Here is an 8,028-nt window from a genome sequence, read left to right as displayed (position 1 = left end):
CCTTCACAGTCGTAAATGGACATTCTTCTTCAGTACCAAACTTTTGTGTTTTAATTCTGTAAACGTACTTTACAGGCTTAGCAAGCTAACTGAATTTCTATAAAATATAATTAGAGCCCACTGTTATCAGTGGGCTCTAATTATATTTTACCGTCTGAACCCTTCACAGCCGTAAATGGACATTCTTCTTCAGTACCAAACTTTTGTGTTTTAATTCTGTAAACGTACTTTACAGGCTTAGCAAGCTAACTGAATTTCTATAAAATATAATTAGAGCCCACTGTTATCAGTGGGCTCTAATTATATTTTACCGTCTGAACCCTTCACAGCCGTAAATGGACATTCTTCTTCAGTACCAAACTTTTGTGTTTTAATTCTGTAAACGTACTTTACAGGCTTAGCAAGCTAACTGAATTTCTATAAAATATAATTAGAGCCCACTGTTATCAGTGGGCTCTAATTATATTTTACCGTCTGAACCCTTCACAGCCGTAAATGGACATTCTTCTTCAGTACCAAACTTTTGTGTTTTAATTCTGTAAACGTACTTTACAGGCTTAGCAAGCTAACTGAATTTCTATAAAATATAATTAGAGCCCACTGATAACCATGCGTAAAATTATAAATAATATATGTGATAATACAGGGTGGGCGAATATGTGTGATACACTTTTTTTTAAATGTAATTATTTTAAATGCATAATTTATTAAATATTTTTTTCAGAAATATATCATTCAGGGTTGGCAATTTCCGCCACATGTGTACCTCTAGCAGCAAGCATTTTGTTCTCAAATATTTGTGTTGTTTAAAACACGTTGTTGGTTCGATTAATTTCGAGAAACAGTGATTGGTACTGACTTATTTCTGTGGGGCTATCTAAAATAACGTATCTATGGTAACAAGCTGATGAAATTGAAACAGTTAAAACCGACCATCCAACACAAATTTACTTATACAACGCCGAAAATGTGAGAAAATATGCTGAGAATTGCGATGATAAGCGCTCACAATTGCTTGCTGTTGTGGAGGACATATGTCAGTGTCAGACATTATGTTCCGCGTGTATTTGCCAACCCTGAAGAATATATTTTAAAATAATACTTAATAATTTAAAAAACAAAATGTATACTTGTTATTTGCCCATCCTGTATATGTTTCACTATATTGTCGAAAGGAATCATTAAACGGGTCAAACACATTTCAGAAAAAGGTCACTTCTGTGCACAATACATTAAAAGTAACGACCCGGGTAGGCGGGTATATATATACCACGTTTCTCTTATTTGAGTCTTAATTAAATATACTAAAAAAATATACTCCACTTGTAAAGATTTGCTTAAGATTCTCTTAACTTTTTGATGTCTACAGGAAACACGCGAACCAGTTAAGGTGCCGTAGGTTCAGAGAGCGGAGTTTTTGAAAAATCGTACCGGTTTTTTAGATAAAAATACGATTCCCAAACATTTTATAAGCAATCATGAGGATTTTCTCTAGGGACTTAAGGAATTCGAAACCTATTTTTTTTTTGACTTTTGCTCGATAGTTAAAATCTTCACTTTAAAATTCTGAAACAATTTATGCACAAAATGCGCAATTTTTTTTAAAAGATACAGCAATTAATATTCAAAATAACATCAAATTAATATTCAAAATTATTATATCCGCGGTCCCGAGCACTTATCCATCCACGGGACAAAATCATTTCACAGGGGAAAGTTCATCGTAATTAAAAAATATATTAGAATTAAAAGTTCTTCATGACTGAAAACAAAAAAAAATTGTTTCCATATCCTGCTTTATTCCAACCATTCATGGCTTAATTTCTTCATACTTATATTTGTTTTTGATTAAGAGAGCTATTTACATTTGACCGCTCGCGCTCGCGCCCCTGGCAGCAGCGCAGTACGGAAACAAAGTTAATTAAAAAAACCCGGCCAAATGCAAGTCGTAACCACGCATTGACCTAACAATTTCTTAATGAACAGATGAACGTATTCAAGGACACACTTTGGCATGAGTAGTCTGTTGTCCTCTTATACATTTTCAGTTTTTGCAATTTTCCTTGCACTTGAGCTTTATATTTTAAGACAAATGCTACGATTCTAGATCAAATAAGGTTTAATTTTCTCGCGAGTATTGTGTTCACATGCAGCATAGAAAAGCGTTTGTCTATTTCGTTGACTTAAAACTTTTTTTTTTACACACCAAGCTCTGATATATTATATATTTCAGTATTTTTCACATTAGTTTCATCTCGATACCCAGTGTGCAGCCAAAAAACGAAAAGCATACTATTCCTATTAAAGGTCCGTTTTTACTTTTTGTGGCATGGAACTCTAAAAATAGTTTTTCATTTTCCAGGATTCGGTAGACTAGGTAACTTTAATAAATATTTTTTATTTATATCAAGAAACGCAAGGCATGCATCTTCACTCTCAGACGTATTGGATCCTAAAAACTACATCTGATCTGGATCTGATCTGTCAGTGTTACAAGTGATATTTCTTCAACCAAATAAATCAGTTTTGACACTGACAGATCAGATCCTTATGGATCCTAATTCAGATCTATTTCACAAGCAGTTGTTATAATCTATATACGCCTGTCTGTATTTAAAAATCCCTTTGATTTCAGGATGTTCCCGACTTAGACTAGTGGGATTTGAAAGTAGATAGGTAACCAAATGGATTTTTTCCATTGAGAAAAGATAGTATTTGAGATCTTTTGATGTGCGCACCGAAAAGTGAGACTTTCCGGTACATTAACTATTCAAGAGGACCCTTACTTGATGTTTCTCTTAGTTGGAAACCAATACACACAAGTGGGCTTCTGGTTATACTCATATACTCGTAGAGTTCTTATTTGTATATAATTTGATGTTAGTTTTCATGGAATTCGGAAGTAATCGCAAGTATAAAATTGTTAAGTTTATAGCAGTATAATTTTTATCGAAACATGAAAATTACATCTTTCTGTATGTGATACCCTAGCTCTTAAACGGGTGCACCGGTTTTCTAGTGGTGGTTAATAAACACATTTTGTCCATTTTATCATGTTTATCATCCGTTTTTTTGAAAATACATTTATTTATGACAAAACAGACACGGATGACAAAAACATGTTGACAATACAATGAATTAACATTTAGCGCAAAATGCCATAAAAGGGTCACGACTCAGCATGTAGCTGGCAAAGCCAGCGCTGTTCTTCCGTTGTGACCCAGGCGTACGCCATTGCATTGCATTGCGTTTGAAGGTTATTTAGCTCCTTTGTTAGTTGTTTAAACGTTATTTATTTTCTTTATGGCTAGATATATAAGATAAAAAATTCGTCATAAATTAATATGATTTAAACTGTCTACAGGTTTGGATATGTCGGTTGGAAGGTTATAATTATTGCATATTACTCATGCATCAATTATACTAATTCTGACAATGGTTTGAAAAACCATCCTGTATACCTGTTGATCTGCCTGGTCTTGCCTGGCCTGTGCGTACTGCATGTACTGCCTGTAAGGGTCCCAGGCGGAGTGAGCTGAGGACGCCACCACAAGCGCGCTAAGTAACTGTAACAAAATAAAAACAAGTACAAGTTTAGTCAAACAATATATAAGTATTACACTTTAAGTTTATTATTAAGCCTTTCGCTACCTACGCAAAAAACTACGTTTTCAATAAAAGAGTGAAGCCTAATCAATTTTCTGTTTCTTAGTCCACCGGCTTCGTTAAACAAAACATGGGCAATAACATCATCTCGCTTCGATTTATATTAATAAGGTTAAACACAAAACTCAGACCCACAAATGTATAGTTTTACAAAGTAGGTAACGCTATATACATAAAAATGTTGGTAATGTGCCACACAAACGTCGACAGCGCATTACAAATGTTTGATCGATCGATGTCAATCATTTAGCGTCCATAAGAAGCAGAGTCAAGTGGTCCTTTGTAGACTATATTTTTTGTTGTTAAAAACCCTTCCTTAAACTATTATTAGGAAACTAATTTTCTCGAATTAACACACCTCAAAAATTAAATATGGGGAATTTGAAGAACCTGGAACTAAACCGATTGCAACGCCTTCTGCGTATAGCTTTGCACGTTTATCATCATTATATTAATAAAATTTCCTCGCTTATCATTTGGGTCTCATTGTTATTCTAGTAACCAACTAACAAGAACGTCGGCACTTTGAGTGACTTCATGCCCGAGTACCTACCCAATGACGCCTCGCGAACTAGCCTGCGTCCTATAGATACCGACCCGCGAGGTAGCCACTCCATCACGAAGTAAGCTGGTGTGAAATCATGTGCTGGCTTCAGTTAAATAATCTATTGTTAGTATCTTTATTGCCGACTCTTTGAACAGTTTTAAATAGATATTATGACAAGCTGTTTATTACTTATGTCGGACTAGTTAATTATAAAGACAGGTAGTAGTCAAAAAGAGTTACTACATACTTCATAATTGACACAACAACATTAGCATGGTCTCAGTGTTATTATTGAATTTTAAAACCGAGTTTAACTATATTTCAACGGCATAATTTGAGCATAGGATGACATTTCCTTATTAAGTAGAAAGCAGATGAATAATACACAGATCGTACTAGTCCCAAACTAAATAAGGCTGATATACAGCTAGGTACTTTAATTTTACTAGAAGACTCTATCTATCTATCTATCTATAAATATTCAAACAAGAAAAGCAAGTTTCCAGGTCAAATTGGCTTAGCTATTTGAAATTTGAACTTGCGCCAAAATGGAAGTGGTTTTATAAAGCGTAGGTACCATTTGGAAACAAATATGAAAATGGAAGTGAATAACAAAAAAGTGACAAGCTAAAATGAAGAATTGAATGCGAACACGTCGCTGGGTAATTAATAATTAGCATTTTGTCGCTATACTTACTCAACCTCGTATTTATATATATAAGATACGTATATCAGATCAGATACGAGTTTGAGTAAGTATAGCGACGATTTTGAGTATTTATTTTTTAAGTAAGAGTTAATTGCTAAATATATTTAGTATATTTATTAAAAATTCTGTATTTGTAGAGTTTCATAGTCCAAAAGGAACCCTTATAGTGTCTCTCCGTTCGCGGTTTAAACCAGCCGTATTGGTAGCATTAGAAAGCAGAAAGGAGATCGTCGATTTTGTATAGGCACTTGGGTCTAGAACAAACTGGAGCGTTTTGGATTATAACGAACGTTTTATTAATCGTCAGTATCTCTAGATTACGATGGTAAAAACAAAATCACGAAATAAACCGGGAATGTGGAGAAATCCTGCAGTGACTGCAGTATAAATATGTATCTAAAAAAAACCGTTAAATACGTGCGGTATTGTTTAAAAAAAATTACAGAATCTGGAGTGTAAATAAACTGGAATCATTTGCTCATTAATATAAAGTAATATTTAGATCTTGGTTGTAGTTCATTATTTCCTAATGATAGTGAACATATTGTTAATTGACCATTTGTAATACGTCTTTCAACAATAACAAGGTTTATTTAAGGTTGGCGTTGCTAACAAATATTTGACAGATTGAAAAAAGATGGATGGGTTTTGTTGTATCAAAGGAGTATACTTAATATCATTATTCTGAATACATCTCCAAACTTTAAACTAAAATGTAAAGTAAAGTTACAGTTACGAAAATTTGGCCTTATTTTTTATTCGCCTCAACCCATGGTGTGGGGTGATCTTGGATAGGTCTTGCAAAATTAACAGGTTTCTGTGATTTTTTTTAGTAAATAATTTCTAAAATAATTACTCCGAATTACAGAACAAAGCTTCCTCATCTCCTCTAACATTTATACATCGTTTCCGACAAATATAAAAAAAACATCATTAAACTTTCTAATACACTACTTATTCAAACTTGAGCAGTTTAGTAAAAGGGTGTAAGTGCCGTAAAATGCTCGTAATTGTTTACACATATGCGTAAAATCGTATACTAAATTTTTCGTAATTTGCAGTTTAGCTAGGAAACAAACGTTATGTATTATCTAATTTATAGCACTCAAATATTTTAGACCCCAGCCTTGCGGATGGCGTCTTAAAGCTGGTATTGTATATCATACGCATTGTTGGTCTACTCGTATTTTCTCGTTACGCTCAAGACACGGCGGTATATCACGAACGGCAGCGATGTTTGCTTTCCTCTGATTTGAGCGTTCAATCTCGTCTAAGGCATTTAAGCTTTCAAGGGTTTTTCGTTACGTTAAAATAATGAATAAAGTTTATCCTCTGACGCAATTGGGTGAGAAAGGTTGATATTTTGATAAAAATCTCACTATTTGACAGATAAAATTTCCATGGAGTCGAATTTTGCCAGTGATTTGCAGCACTTCTTCTAAAAGGCGGATACGACAACCCGCAAGCGCACCCCTCGGTCATGGTTTGCATCGGTGATGAATACAATTAAATCTGTACTAATCAAAAAGTTTAATATGAAAAATATTTTATAAGAAAATGCCGAACTTAAAAGTTAGGTAAACAATAGTTATTTGTACAACAAGAGAGCAAAGTTTGATATCTCTTCGAGTGCTTGTTTTGAGTCCCGTGCAAGCGAAAGATTCTATAATATAATCTAATTTAGAATCTTGAGCGTAGTAAGGGATTCAAAAGCGCACGAGATGTAAATAACTTTGATCTCGTGTAGTACACAAAATTTTTCACGTCAGTCAGCCATCAAAAAATACAACCTGAAAAAATGTAATCCAAACGGACGGATCAATATTTCACTCATGTTTTCTGAAGGTATTCTAACAATTAACTTTACCGCAATAAAACAAAACGAAAGAAATTTCAATAAAATAATACGAAAATAATGAATTAACGAACAAACAACGACATAACGAATTGACAGTTCAATCGACAACTTTTTTTTGTAAAAAAAAATTTTGTCAGATCCGGTCCGAATTGCGGATACTACTATTTGTCAACTATAGTAGAGAAAAGTAGTTAAGTAGAATAATTATTATTTACTGCGTAAATTTGTATAAGTTCATTGTTTTGATTGTATAATAAAATACGTAAAATATGGTGTTTTTATTAAATTTTAAACTTTTATTTCATTAATTAATTATTACGAATGAAGACTTGTAGGGTGTTTTGGAACGATGCGGTCTGACTTATTTCGGGGGTCTATTATAAACCGTCAATATACCGTTGAATTACGTATGCACTTTTTTGTCTCTTTCTTTTTGCTAATGACGTGAAAGGGATAAAGACAATAGAACCCAAATATTTCGAACTTATATTAGGCCCCGCACGTTGAAATGACATTTAAATCTAAAGGTCAATTGTATGTTATTTTGTCTCACTCGGTGAGCAAAATGCGATTTTGCTCACTGTTTTTAAGCAGCAAATTACCCTTGTTCGAGCTGCTGACGTGAAAATTTTATTAACATTAAAAAGTAGTCATAAACGCACGTTCCCGTTCGTATTATTTCACCGTAAGCAGGATAATATCACAACAGTAGTAAATCTTTTCGCAGCGTGGTTACGTTGTCGGATATAGGCTGATATATAGTATTGCTGCCCGCTCCCATTTATCCTGCATTTAGTGTTGCGAAAGATATAAGCACTTTGTCGTCCTTTTAACCCCATTAACTACTTAATTAGGTTTATTTACAAACAAATATGTGCAGTTTAGAAATAATTGATACTAATAGAGAAATGTTAGTACATACATTTTTCAGCCTGGTTGGAGCATTTCATTTATTTTTAAAAAGATTTTTACTTATTTAAGTGCATTTTTTTCTGTTATGACACAAATTTTTCGGTATTACTAATTAATAATAGTAAACTAGACCATACGCAGTAACATATTTACTTGAACAAATTAACTTAATATTTTACATATTTTATTTATACACATTTATTCAGCAAATACAATACAGATTATAACAGTAGAAATTAAATAAATAAATAAGTAAATATCTGGTAAAACGTCTGTCAGTCGGAGTGTGGAAGGGCGGCACCATCATCGAAACCAAATAATTTCGCTGCTGGCTTC

The sequence above is a fragment of the Cydia pomonella genome, chromosome 3 (assembly GCF_033807575.1).
Source record: "Cydia pomonella isolate Wapato2018A chromosome 3, ilCydPomo1, whole genome shotgun sequence".
Taxonomy (NCBI): domain Eukaryota; kingdom Metazoa; phylum Arthropoda; class Insecta; order Lepidoptera; family Tortricidae; genus Cydia; species Cydia pomonella.
This window is presented reverse-complemented; position numbering follows the sequence as displayed.